This window comes from Balaenoptera acutorostrata, chromosome X, assembly GCF_949987535.1.
Source record: "Balaenoptera acutorostrata chromosome X, mBalAcu1.1, whole genome shotgun sequence".
NCBI lineage: Eukaryota > Metazoa > Chordata > Mammalia > Artiodactyla > Balaenopteridae > Balaenoptera > Balaenoptera acutorostrata.
Window position 1 is genome coordinate 51,376,554 of NC_080085.1, and position 14,619 is coordinate 51,391,172.

Here is a 14,619-nt window from a genome sequence, read left to right on the forward strand (position 1 = left end):
CTTGTTATCACACAACAAAGTACCTGCAGGATGGGAGCTGCGAAGGGAAACAAACGGGACACACTGGGCACCTGAGAAGCTCCCCTCGACACTTGCAAGCAGCCTGTTTCTCTGGGGGAACATACTTGTTTCCTCCCTGGGCGTGCCTGCAGTGAGTGGAAGCTGGGCCTTCCTAGGGTTTCAAAAACAGCTCCGAGGCTACAAGAATCCAGATATCCAAAGGGGAAAAGACTGCTTTTCGAAGCAGGGCCACCTATCCTAGTTCACAGCAAACATGAGTCCCTGCAGTAGTGGAGCTGCCGAGGGAGAGCATGGAGAAACCCTAGGAACTTCGCTAAGTACCTTTTACTATGCAGGCTTCGAAGTGAGGCAAGATCCCTGAAGGAGGGCTGGCCTGAGCGAGACCTAGTTGGCTCTACCTCTTCCGTGGCCCTAGCAGGGTAAAGGAGGAATTGTGCTCTTTTCTCAGCTTGGACCTCACATCGACGTCCTGCTATACCAACGAGCCAGTCGGTGTGAGTTCCTGGATGGAGGGCTGAGTAGAGTGTGTTTCTGAGTGCACGTAGGGCCCTTGTCCTCACTGAGTCCACGTTACCCAGCACATGAGACCGGCTCGGACTGTCTTCGTGAGCTGGGGCAAGCTGCGACAACCTAGGTTTCCAAAGGAAGAGAGAGAGCAGTGTGCCGCCTTAGGCTCTGCATTCAAGAAGTGTTCCAAAGGGCCTACACGGCTGCTTGTTGCTCAGCAGGCAGAGAGGAGACGTGGGGGGGATCCGTGTGGGAGCATGGGAAACGATGCAGAGGCCAGAGTGCTTGGAGTCCTGAAAGCTATCCTCGCGTTCCATTGAAGCACAACAACGGTGGAGACCTCATGGAAACCGAGGCACGCAGAGGTTGCCTGGTGGAAACTTAAGCACTACCCTGAGGCTCAGGGTGGCCTAGCGCTTTCCCAGGAGGAACGAGGTCTGAGGATTAACTCTCCTCCAGCGTGGCAGGAACCCGGTTTCTCGGGGGAAAGTGCTCGTTTGCTAAGCAAGCGTACCTGTGGAGGCTAGAACCTGGGCAACTTTAAGGTTTGGCAAGCAGCCGCTGAGACACTAGAATCCAAGCTTTCAAAGGGAAATGGCTGCTTTTGTCGGCAGAGCCACCTACCCTTGTTAGCACCCAGCATAAATACCTGCAGGATGGGCGTTACGAAGGGAAACAAACGGGACACACTAGGCACCTGAGCAGATCCCCTCAACACTTGCAAGCAGCCTGTTTCTCTGGGGGAACATACTTCTTTCCTCCCTGGGCGTGCCTGCAGTGAGTGGAAGCTGGGCCTTCCTAGGGTTTCACAAACAGCTCCGAGGCTACAAGAATCCAGATTTCCAAAGGGGAAGAGACTGCTTTTCGAAGCAGGGCCACCTATCCTAGTTCACAGCAAACATGAGTCCCTGCAGTAGTGGAGCTGCCGAGGGAGAGCATGGAGAAACCCTAGGAACTTCGCTAAGTACCTTTTACTATGCAGGCTTCGAAGTGAGGCCAGATCCCTGAAGGAGGGCTGGCCTGAGCGAGGCCTAGTTGGCTCTACCTCTTCCGGGGCCCTAGCAGGCTAAAGGAGGAATTGTGCTCTTTGCTCAGCTTGGACCTCACATCGACGTCCTCCTAAACGAAAGAGCCAGTCCATGTGAGCTCTTGGATGGAAGGCTGAGCAGAGTGTTTTTCTGAGTGCGGGTAGGGACCTTGTCCTCACTGAGTCTACGTTACCCAGCACATGAGAAAGTTTCCGTCTGTCTTCGTGAGCTGGGGAAGCTGCGGCAACCTAGGTTTCCAAAGGAAGAGAGAGAGCAGTGTGCCGCCTTGGGCTCTGCGTGCAAGAAGTGTTCCGAAGGGCCTACACGGCTGCTTGTTGCTCAGCAGGCAGAGAGGAGACTTGGGGGAATCCGTGTGGTAGCATGGGAAACGGTGCGGAGGCCAGAGTGCTTGGAGTCCTGAAAGCTATCCTCGCGTTCCATTGAAGCACAACAACGGTGGAGACCTCATGGAAACCGAGGCACGCAGAGCTTGCCTGGTGGAAACTTAAGCACTACCCTGAGGCTAAGGGTGGCCTAGCGCTTTCACAGGAGGAAAGAGGTTTGTGGGATTAACTCTCCTCCAGCGTGGCAGGAACCCGGTTTCTCGGGGGAAAGTGCTCGTTTGCTAAGCAAGCGTACCTGTGGAGGCTAGAACCTGGGCAACTTCAAGGTTTGGCAAGCAGCCCCTGAGACACTAGAATACAAGCTTTCAAAGGGAAAAGGCTGCTTTTGTCGGCAGAGCCACCTACCCTTGTTAGCACCCAGCATAAATACCTGCAGGATGGGCGTTACGAAGGGAAACAAACGGGACACCCTGGGCACCTGAGAAGCTCCCCTCGACACTTGCAAGCAGCCTGTTTCTCTGGGGGAAAATACTTGTTTCCTCCCTGGGCGTTCCTGCAGTGAGTGGAAGCTGGGCCTTCCTAGGGATACACAAACAGCTCCGAGGCTACAAGAATCCAGATTTCCAAAGGGGAAAAGACTGCTTTTCGAACCAGGGCCAGCTATCCTAGTTCACAGCAAACGTGAGTCCCTGCAGTAGTGGAGCTGCCGAGGGAGAGCATGGAGAAACCCTAGGAACTTCGCTAAGTACCTTTTACTATGCAGGCTTCGAAGTGAGGCAAGATCCCTGAAGGAGGGCTGGCCTGAGCGACGCCTAGTTGGCTCTACCTCTTCCGGGGCCCTAGCAGGGTAAAGGAGGAATTGTGCTCTTTTCTCAGCTTGGACCTCACATCGACGTCCTGCTATACCAACGAGCCAGTCGGTGTGAGTTCCTGGATGGAGGGCTGAGCAGAGTGTGTTTCTGAGTGCACGTAGGGCCCTTGTCCTCACTGAGTCCACGTTACCCAGCACATGAGACCGGCTCGGACTGTCTTCGTGAGCTGGGGCAAGCTGCGACAACCTACGTTTCCAAAGGAAGAGAGAGAGCAGTGTGCTGCCTTGGGCTCTGCATGCATGAAGTGTTCCGAAGGGCCTACACGGCTGCTTGTTGCTCAGCAGGCAGAGAGGAGACGTGGGGGGGATCCGTGTGGTAGCATGGGAAACGATGCAGAGGCCAGAGTGCTTGGAGTCCTGAAAGCTATCCTCGCGTTCCATTGAAGCATAACTACGGTGGAGACCTCATGGAAACCGAGGCACGCAGAGCTTGCCTGGTGGAAACTTTAGCACTACCCTGAGGCTAAGGGTGGCCTAGCGCTTTCACAGGAGGAACGAGATTTGTGGGATTAACTCTCCTCCATCGTGGCAGGAACCCGGTTTCTCGGGGGAAAGTGCTCGTTTGCTAAGCAAGCGTACCTGCGGAGGCTAGAACCTGGGCAACTTCAAGGTTTGGCAAGCAGCCCCTGAGACACTAGAATCCAAGCTTCCAAAGGGAAAAGGCTGCTTTTGTCGGCAGAGCCACCTACCCTTGTTAGCACGCAGCATAAATACCTGCAGGATGGGAGCTGCGAAGGGAAACAAACGGGAAACCCTGGGCACCTAAGAAGCTCCCCTCGACACTTGCAAGCAGCCTGTTTCTCTGGGGGAACATATTGTTTCCTCCCTGGGCGTGCCTGCAGTGAGTGGAAGCTGGGCCTTCCTAGGGTTTCGCAAACAGCTCCGAGGATAAAAGAATCCAGATATCCAAAGGGGAAAAGACTGTTTTTCGAAGCAGGGCCACCTATCCTAGTTCACAGCAAACATGAGTCCCTGCAGTAGTGGAGCTGCCGAGGGAGAGCATGGAGAAACCCTAGGAACTTCGCTAAGTACCTTTTACTATGCAGGCTTCGAAGTGAGGCAAGATCCCTGAAGGAGGGCTGGCCTGAGCGAGGCCTAGTTGGCTCTACCTCTTCCGGGGCCCTAGCAGGGTAAAGGAGGAATTGTGCTCTTTTCTCAGCTTGGATCTCACATCGACGTCCTGCTAAACCAACGAGCCAGTCGGTGTGAGTTCCTGGATGGAGGGCTGAGCAGAGTGTGTTTCTGAGTGCACGTAGGGCCCTTGTCCTCACTGAGTCCACGTTACCCAGCAAATGAGAAAGTTTCCGTCTGTCTTCGTGAGCTGGGGCAAGCTGCGGCAACCTAGGTTTCCAAAGGAAGAGAGAGAGCAGTGTGCCGCCTTGGGCTCTGCGTGCAAGAAGTGTTCCGAAGGGCCTACACGGCTGCTTGTTGCTCAGCAGGCCGAGAGGAGACGTGGGGGGGATCCGTGTGGTAGCATGGGAAACGGTGTGGAGGCCAGAGTGCTTGGAGTCCTGAAAGCTATCCTCGCGTTCCATTGAAGCACAACAACGGTGGAGACCTCATGGAAACCGAGGCACGCAGAGCTTGCCTGGTGGAAACTTAAGCACTACCCTGAGGCTAAGGGTGACCTAGCGCTTTCCCAGGAGGAACGAGGTCTGAGGATTAATTCTCCTCCAGCGTGGCAGGAACCCGGTTTCTCGGGGGAAAGTGCTCGTTTGCTAAGCAAGCATACCTGCGGAGGCTAGAACCTGGGCAACTTCAAGGTTTGGCAAGCAGCCCCTGAGACACTAAAATCCAAGCTTTAAAGGGAAAAGGCTGCTTTTGTCGGCAGAGCCACCTACCCTTGTTAGCACCCAGCATAAATACCTGCAGGATGGGCGTTACGAAGGGAAACAAACGGGACACACTGGGCACCTGAGAAGATCCCATCGACACTTGCAAGCAGCCTGTTTCTCTGGGGGAACATACTCGTTTCCTCCCCGGGCGTTCCTGCAGGGAGTGGAAGCTGGGCCTTCCTAGGGATACACAAACAGCTCCGAGGCTACAGGAATCCAGATTTCCAAAGGGGAAAAGACTGCTTTTCGAAGCAGGGCCACCTATCCTAGTTCACAGCAAACATGAGTCCCTGCAGTAGTGGAGCTGCCGAGGGAGAGCATGGAGAAACCCTAGGAACTTCGCTAACTAACTTCTACTATGCAGGCTTCGAAGTGAGGCAAGATCCCTGAAGGAGGGCTGGCCTGAGCGAGGCCTAGTTGGCTCTACCTCTTCCGGGGCCCTAGCAGGGTAAAGGAGGAATTGTGCTCTTTTCTCAGCTTGGATCTCACATCGACGTCCTGCTAAAACAACGAGCCAGTCGGTGTGAGTTCCTGGATGGAGGGCTGAGCAGCGTGTGTTTCTGAGTGCACGTAGGGCCCTTGTCCTCACTGAGTCCACGTTACCCAGCACATGAGACCGGCTCGGACGGTCTTCGTGAGCTGGGGCAAGCTGCGACAACCTAGGTTTCCAAAGGAAGAGAGAGAGCAGTGTGCCGCCTTAGGCTCTGCATGCAAGAAGTGTTCCGAAGGGCCTACACGGCTGCTTGTTGCTCAGCAGGCAGAGAGGAGACGTGGGGGGGATCCGTGTGGTAGCATGGGAAACGGTGCGGAGGCCAGAGTGCTTGGAGTCCTGAAAGCTATCCTCGCGTTCCATTAAAGCACAACAACGGTGGAGACCTCATGGAAACCCAGGCACGCAGAGCTTGCCTGGTGGAAACTTAAGCACTACCCTGAGGCTAAGGGTGGCCTAGCGCATTCACAGGAGAAACGAGGTCTGAGGATTAACTCTCCTCCAGCGTGGCAGGAACCTGGTTTCTCGGGGGAAAGTGCTCGTTTGCTAAGCAAGCGTACCTGCGGAGGCTAGAACCTGGGCAACTTCAAGGTTTGGCAAGCAGCCCCTGAGACACTAGAATCCAAGCTTCCAAAGGGATAAGGCTACTCTTGTCGGCAGAGCCACCTACCCTTGTTATCACACAGCAAAGTACCTGCAGGATGGGAGCTGCGAAAGGAAACAAACGGGACACACTGGGCACCTGAGAAGCTCCCCTCGACACTTGCAAGCAGCCTGTTTCTCTGGGGGAACATACTTGTTTCCTCCCTGGGCGTGCCTGCAGTGAGTGGAAGCTGGGCCTTCCTAGGGTTTCAAAAACAGCTCCGAGGCTACAAGAATCCAGATATCCAAAGGGGAAAAGACTGCTTTTCGAAGCAGGGACACCTATCCTAGTTCACAGCAAACATGAGTCCCTGCAGTAGTCGAGCTGCCGAGGGAGAGCATGGAGAAACCCTACGAACTTCGCTAAGTACCTTTTACTATGCAGGCTTCGAAGTGAGGCAAGATCCCTGAAGGAGGGCTGGCCTGAGCGAGGCCTAGTTGGCTCTACCTCTTGCGGGGCCCTAGCAGGGTAAAGGAGGAATTGTGCTCTTTTCTCAGCTTGGACCTCACATCGAAGTCCTGCTAAACCAACGAGCCAGTCGGTGTGAGTTCCTGGATGGAGTGCTGAGCACAGTGTGTTTCTGAGTGCACGTAGGGCCCTTGTCCTCACTGAGTCCACGTTACCCAGCACATGAGACCGGCTCGGACTGTCTTCGTGAGCTGGGGCAAGCTGCGAAAACCTAGGTTTCCAAAGGAAGAGAGAGAGCAGTGTGCCGCCTTAGGCTCTGCATGCAAGAAGTGTTCCGAAGGGCCTACACGGCTGCTTGTTGCTCAGCAGGCAGAGAGGAGACGTGGGGGGGATCCGTGTGGTAGCATGGGAAACGGTGCAGAGGCCAGAGTGCTTGGAGTCCTGAAAGCTATCCTCGCGTTCCATTAAAGCACAACAACGGTGGAGACCTCATGGAAACCCAGGCACGCAGAGCTTGCCTGGTGGAAACTTAAGCACTACCCTGAGGCTCAGGGTGGCCTAGCGCATTCACAGGAGAAACGAGGTCTGAGGATTAACTCTCCTCCAGCGTGGCAGGAACCTGGATTCTCGGGGGAAAGTGCTCGTTTGCTAAGCAAGCGTACCTGCGGAGGCTAGAACCTGGGCAACTTCAAGGTTTGGCAAGCAGCCCCTGAGACACTAGAATCCAAGCTTCCAAAGGGAAAAGGCTGCTCTTGTCGGCAGAGCCACCTACCCTTGTTATCACACAGCAAAGTACCTGCAGGATGGGAGCTGCGAAGGGAAACAAACGGGACACACTGGGCACCTGAGAAGCTCCCCTCTACACTTGCAAGCAGCCTGTTTCTCTGGGGGAACATACTTTTTTCCTCCCTGGGCGTGCATGCAGTGAGTAGAAGCTGGGCCTTCCTAGGGTTTCGCAAACAGCTCCGAGGCTACAAGAATCCAGATTTCCAAAGGGGAAAAGACTGCTTTTCGAAGCAGGGCCACCTATCCTAGTTCACAGCAAACATGAGTCCCTGCAGTAGTGGAGCTGCCGAGGGAGAGCATGGCGAAACCCTAGGAACTTCGCTAAGTACCTTTTACTGTGCAGGCTTCGAAGTGAGGCAAGATCCCTGAAGGAGGGCTGGCCTGAGCGAGGCCTAGTTGGCTGTACCTCTTCCAGGGCCCTAGCCGGGTAAAGGAGGAATTGTGCTCTTTGCTCAGCTTGGACCTCACATCGACGTCCTGCTAAACCAACGAGCCAGTCGGTGTGAGCTCTTGGATGGACGGCTGAGCAGAGTGTTTTTCTGAGTGCGGGTAGGGACCTTGTCCTCACTGAGTCTACGTTACCCAGCAAATGAGAAAGTTTCCGTCTGTCTTCGTGAGCTGGGGCAAGCTGCGGCAACCTAGGTTTCCAAAGGAAGAGAGAGAGCAGTGTGCCGCCTTGGGCTCTGCGTGCAAGAAGTGTTCCGAAGGGCCTACACGGCTGCTTGTTGCTCAGCAGGCAGAGAGGAGACGTGGGGGGGATCCGTGTGGTAGCATGGGAAACGGTGCGGAGGCCAGAGTGCTTGGAGTCCTGAAAGCTATCCTCGCGTTCCATTGAAGCACAACAACGGTGGAGACCTCATGGAAACCGAGGCACGCAGAGCTTGCCTGGTGGAAACTTAAGCACTACCCTGAGGCTAAGGGTGACCTAGCGCTTTCCCAGGAGGAACGAGGTCTGAGGATTAATTCTCCTCCAGCGTGGCAGGAACCCGGTTTCTCGGGGGAAAGTGCTCGTTTGCTAAGCAAGCGTACCTGCGGAGGCTAGAACCTGGGCAACTTCAAGGTTTGGCAAGCAGCCCCTGAGACACTAGAATCCAAGCTTTCAAAGGGAAAAGGCTGCTTTTGTCGGCAGAGCCACCTACCCTTGTTAGCACCCAGCATAAATACCTGCAGGATGGGCGTTATGAAGGGAAACAAACGGGACACACTGGCCACCTGAGAAGATCTCATCGACACTTGCAAGCAGCCTGTTTCTCTGGGGGAACATACTCGTTTCCTCCCCAGGCGTTCCTGCAGTGAGTGGAAGCTGGGCCTTCCTAGGGATACACAAACAGCTCCGAGGCTACAAGAATCCAGATTTCCAAAGGGGAAGAGACTGCTTTTCGAAGCAGGGCCACCTATCCTAGTTCACAACAAACATGAGTCCCTGCAGTAGTGGAGCTGCCGAGGGAGAGCATGGAGAAACCCTAGGAACTTCGCTAAGTACCTTTTACTATGCAGGCTTCGAAGTCAGGCCAGATCCCTGAAGGAGGGCTGGCCTGAGCGAGGCCTAGTTGGCTCTACCTCTTCCGGGGCCCTAGCAGGGTAAAGGAGGAATTGTGCTCTTTTCTCAGCTTGGATCTCACATCGACGTCCTGCTAAACCAACGAGCCAGTCGGTGTGAGTTCCTGGATGGAGGGCTGAGCAGCGTGTGTTTCTGAGTGCACGTAGGGCCCTTGTCCTCACTGAGTCCACGTTACCCAGCACATGAAACCGGCTCGGACGGTCTTCGTGAGCTGGGGCAAGCTGCGACAACCTAGGTTTCCAAAGGAAGAGAGAGAGCAGTGTGCCGCCTTAGGCTCTGCATGCAAGAAGTGTTCCGAAGGGCCTACACGGCTGCTTGTTGCTCAGCAGGCAGAGAGGAGACGTGGGGGGGATCCGTGTGGTAGCATGGGAAACGGTGTGGAGGCCAGAGTGCTTGGAGTCCTGAAAGCTATCCTCGCGTTCCATTAAAGCACAACAACGGTGGAGACCTCATGGAAACCCAGGCACGCAGAGCTTGCCTGGTGGAAACTTAAGCACTACCCTGAGGCTAAGGGTGGCCTAGCGCATTCACAGGAGAAACGAGGTCTGAGGATTAACTCTCCTCCAGCGTGGCAGGAACCTGGTTTCTCGGGGGAAAGTGCTCGTTTGCTAAGCAAGCGTACCTGCGGAGGCTAGAACCTGGGCAACTTCAAGGTTTGGCAAGCAGCCCCTGAGACACTAGAATCCAAGCTTCCAAAGGGATAAGGCTGCTCTTGTCGGCAGAGCCACCTACCCTTGTTATCACACAGCAAAGTACCTGCAGGATGGGAGCTGCGAAGGGAAACAAACGGGACACACTGGGCACCTGAGAAGCTCCCCTCGACACTTGCAAGCAGCCTGTTTCTCTGGGGGAACATACTTCTTTCCTCCCTGGGCGTGCCTGCAGTGAGTGGAAGCTGGGCCTTCCTAGGGTTTCACAAACAGCTCCGAGGCTACAAGAAACCAGATTTCCAAAGGGTAAGAGACTGCTTTTCGAAGCAGGGCCACTTATCCTAGTTCACAGCAAACATGAGTCCCTGCAGTAGTGGAGCTGCCGAGGGAGAGCATGGAGAAACCCTAGGAACTTCGTTAAGTACCTTTTACTGTGCAGGCTTCGAAGTGAGGCAAGATCCCTGAAAGAGGGCTGGCCTGAGCGAGGCCTAGTTGGCTGTACCTCTTCCGGGGCCCTAGCAGGGTAAAGGAGGAATAGTGCTGTTTGCTCAGCTTGGACATCACATCGACGTCCTGCTAAACCAACGAGCCAGTCGGTGTGAGCTCTTGGAGGAACGGCTGAGCAGAGTGTTTTTCTGAGTGTGGGTAGGGACCTTGTCCTCACTGAGTCTACGTTACCCAGCACATGAGAAAGTTTCCGTCTGTCTTCGTGAGCTGGGGCAAGCTGCGGCAACCTAGGTTTCCAAAGGAAGAGAGAGAGCAGTGTGCCGCCTTGGGCTCTGCGTGCAAGAAGTGTTCCGAAGGGCCTACAAGGCTGCTTGTTGCTCAGCAGGCAGAGAGGAGACGTGGGGGGGATCCGTGTGGTAGCATGGGAAACGGTGCGGAGGCCAGAGTGCTTGGAGTCCTGAAAGCTATCCTCGCGTTCCATTGAAGCATAACTACGGTGGAGACCTCATGGAAACCGAGGCACGCAGAGCTTGCCTGGTGGAAACTTAAGCACTACCCTGAGGCTCAGGGTGGCCTAGCGCATTCACAGGAGAAACGAGGTCTGAGGATTAACTCTCCTCCAGCGTGGCAGGAACCCGGTTTCTCGGGGGAAAGTGCTCGTTTGCTAAGCAAGCGTACCTGCGGAGGCTAGAACCTGGGCAACTTCAAGGTTTGGCAAGCAGCCCCTGAGACACTAGAATCCAAGCTTCCAAAGGGAAAAGGCTGCTCTTGTCGGCAGAGCCACCTACCCTTGTTATCACACAGCAAAGTACCTGCAGGATGGGAGCTGCGAAGGGAAAAAAACGGGACACACTGGGCCCCTGAGAAGCTCCCCTCGACACTTGCAAGCAGCCTGTTTCTCTGGGGGAACATACTTCTTTCCTCCCTGGGCGTGCCTGCAGTGAGTAGAAGCTGGGCCTTCCTAGGGTTTCGCAAACAGCTCCGAGGCTACAAGAATCCAGATTTCCAAAGGGGAAAAGACTGCTTTTCGAAACAGGGCCACCTATCCTAGTTCACAGCAAACATGAGTCCCTGCAGTAGTGGAGCTGCCGAGGGATAGCATGGCGAAACCCTAGGAACTTAGCTAAGTACCTTTTACTGTGCAGGCTTCGAAATGAGGCAAGATCCCTGAAGGAGGGCTGGCCTGAGCGAGGCCTAGTTGGCTGTACCTCTTCCGGGGCCCTAGCAGGGTAAAGGAGGAATTGTGCTCTTTGCTCAGCTTGGACCTCACATCGACGTCCTGCTAAACCAACGAGCCAGTCGGTGTGAGCTCTTGGATGGACGGCTGAGCAGAGTGTTTTTCTGAGTGCGGGTAGGGACCTTGTCCTCACTGAGTCTACGTTACCCAGCAAATGAGAAAGTTTCCGTCTGTCTTCGTGAGCTGGGGCAAGCTGCGGCAACCTAGGTTTCCAAAGGAAGAGAGAGAGCAGTGTGCCGCCTTGGGCTCTGCGTGCAAGAAGTGTTCCGAAGGGCCTACACGGCTGCTTGTTGCTCAGCAGGCCGAGAGGAGACGTGGGGGGGATCCGTGTGGTAGCATGGGAAACGGTGCGGAGGCCAGAGTGCTTGGAGTCCTGAAAGCTATCCTCGCGTTCCATTGAAGCACAACAACGGTGGAGACCTCATGGAAACCGAGGCACGCAGAGCTTGCCTGGTGGAAACTTAAGCACTACCTTGAGGCTAAGGGTGACCTAGCGCTTTCCCAGGAGGAACGAGGTCTGAGGATTAATTCTCCTCCAGCGTGGCAGGAACCCGGTTTCTCGGGGGAAAGTGCTCGTTTGCTAAGCAAGCGTACCTGCGGAGGCTAGAACCTGGGCAACTTCAAGGTTTGGCAAGCAGCCCCTGAGATACTAGAATCCAAGCTTTCAAAGGGAAAAGGCTGCTTTTGTCGGCAGAGCCACCTACCCTTGTTAGCACCCAGCATAAATACCTGCAGGATGGGCGTTACGAAGGGAAACAAACGGGACACACTGGCCACCTGAGAAGATCTCATCGACACTTGCAAGCAGCCTGTTTCTCTGGGGGAACATACTCGTTTCCTCCCCGGGCGTTCCTGCAGTGAGTGGAAGCTGGGCCTTCCTAGGGATACACAAACAGCTCCGAGGCTACAAGAATCCAGATTTCCAAAGGGGAAGAGACTGCTTTTCGAAGCAGGGCCACCTATCCTAGTTCACAGCAAACATGAGTCCCTGCAGTAGTGGAGCTGCCGAGGGAGAGCATGGAGAAACCCTAGGAACTTCGCTAAGTACCTTTTACTATGCAGGCTTCGAAGTCAGGCCAGATCCCTGAAGGAGGGCTGGCCTGAGCGAGGCCTAGTTGGCTCTACCTCTTCCGGGGCCCTAGCAGGGTCAAGGAGGAATTGTGCTCTTTTCTCAGCTTGGATCTCACATCGACGTCCTGCTAAACCAACGAGCCAGTCGGTGTGAGTTCCTGGATGGAGGGCTGAGCAGAGTGTGTTTCTGAGTGCACGTAGGGCCCTTGTCCTCACTGAGTCCACGTTACCCAGCACATGAGACCGGCTCGGACGGTCTTCGTGAGCTGGGGCAAGCTGCGACAACCTAGGTTTCCAAAGGAAGAGAGAGAGCAGTGTGCCGCCTTAGGCTCTGCATGCAAGAAGTGTTCCGAAGGGCCTACACGGCTGCTTGTTGCTCAGCAGGCAGAGAGGAGACGTGGGGGGGATCCGTGTGGTAGCATGGGAAACGGTGCGGAGGCCAGAGTGCTTGGAGTCCTGAAAGCTATCCTCGCGTTCCATTAAAGCACAACAACGGTGGAGACCTCATGGAAACCCAGGCACGCAGAGCTTGCCTGGTGGAAACTTAAGCACTACCCTGAGGCTAAGGGTGGCCTAGCGCATTCACAGGAGAAACGAGGTCTGAGGATTAACTCTCCTCCAGCGTGGCAGGAACCTGGTTTCTCGGGGGAAAGTGCTCGTTTGCTAAGCAAGCGTACCTGCGGAGGCTAGAACCTGGGCAACTTCAAGGTTTGGCAAGCAGCCCCTGAGACACTAGAATCCAAGCTTCCAAAGGGATAAGGCTACTCTTGTCGGCAGAGCCACCTACCCTTGTTATCACACAGCAAAGTACCTGCAGGATGGGAGCTGCGAAGGGAAACAAACGGGACACACTGGGCACCTGAGATGCTCCCCTCGACAATTGCAAGCAGCCTGTTTCTCTGGGGGAACATACTTCTTTCCTCCCTGGGCGTGCCTGCAGTGAGTGGAAGCTGGGCCTTCCTAGGGTTTCAAAAACAGCTCCGAGGCTACAAGAATCCAGATATCCAAAGGGGAAAAGACTGCTTTTCGAAGCAGGGACACCTATCCTAGTTCACAGCAAACATGAGTCCCTGCAGTAGTGGAGCTGCCGAGGGAGAGCATGGAGAAACCCTAGGAACTTCGCTAAGTACCTTTTACTATGCAGGCTTCGAAGTGAGGCAAGATCCCTGAAGGAGGGCTGGCCTGAGCGAGACCTAGTTGGCTCTACCTCTTCCGTGGCCCTAGCAGGGTAAAGGAGGAATTGTGCTCTTTTCTCAGCTTGGACCTCACATCGACGTCCTGCTATACCAACGAGCCAGTCGGTGTGAGTTCCTGGATGGAGGGCTGAGCAGAGTGTGTTTCTGAGTGCACGTAGGGCCCTTGTCCTCACTGAGTCCACGTTACCCAGCACATGAGACCGGCTCGGACTGTCTTCGTGAGCTGGGGCAAGCTGCGACAACCTAGGTTTCCAAAGGAAGAGAGAGAGCAGTGTGCCGCCTTAGGCTCTGCATTCAAGAAGTGTTCCAAAGGGCCTACACGGCTGCTTGTTGCTCAGCAGGCAGAGAGGAGACGTGGGGGGGATCCGTGTGGGAGCATGGGAAACGATGCAGAGGCCAGAGTGCTTGGAGTCCTGAAAGCTATCCTCGCGTTCCATTGAAGCACAACAACGGTGGAGACCTCATGGAAACCGAGGCACGCAGAGGTTGCCTGGTGGAAACTTAAGCACTACCCTGAGGCTCAGGGTGGCCTAGCGCTTTCCCAGGAGGAACGAGGTCTGAGGATTAACTCTCCTCCAGCGTGGCAGGAACCCGGTTTCTCGGGGGAAAGTGCTCGTTTGCTAAGCAAGCGTACCTGTGGAGGCTAGAACCTGGGCAACTTTAAGGTTTGGCAAGCAGCCGCTGAGACACTAGAATCCAAGCTTTCAAAGGGAAATGGCTGCTTTTGTCGGCAGAGCCACCTACCCTTGTTAGCACCCAGCATAAATACCTGCAGGATGGGCGTTACGAAGGGAAACAAACGGGACACACTAGGCACCTGAGCAGATCCCCTCAACACTTGCAAGCAGCCTGTTTCTCTGGGGGAACATACTTCTTTCCTCCCTGGGCGTGCCTGCAGTGAGTGGAAGCTGGGCCTTCCTAGGGTTTCACAAGCAGCTCCGAGGCTACAAGAATCCAGATTTCCAAAGGGGAAGAGACTGCTTTTCGAAGCAGGGCCACCTATCCTAGTTCACAGCAAACATGAGTCCCTGCAGTAGTGGAGCTGCCGAGGGAGAACATGGAGAAACCCTAGGAACTTCGCTAAGTACCTTTTACTATGCAGGCTTCGAAGTGAGGCCAGATCCCTGAAGGAGGGCTGGCCTGAGCGAGGCCTAGTTGGCTCTACCTCTTCCGGGGCCCTAGCAGGCTAAAGGAGGAATTGTGCTCTTTGCTCAGCTTGGACCTCACATCGACGTCCTCCTAAACGAAAGAGCCAGTCCATGTGAGCTCTTGGATGGAAGGCTGAGCAGAGTGTTTTTCTGAGTGCGGGTAGGGACCTTGTCCTCACTGAGTCTACGTTACCCAGCACATGAGAAAGTTTCCGTCTGTCTTCGTGAGCTGGGGCAAGCTGCGGCAACCTAGGTTTCCAAAGGAAGAGAGAGAGCAGTGTGCCGCCTTGGGCTCTGCGTGCAAGAAGTGTTCCGAAGGGCCTACACGGCTGCTTGTTGCTCAGCAGGCAGAGAGGAGACTTGGGGGAATCCGTGT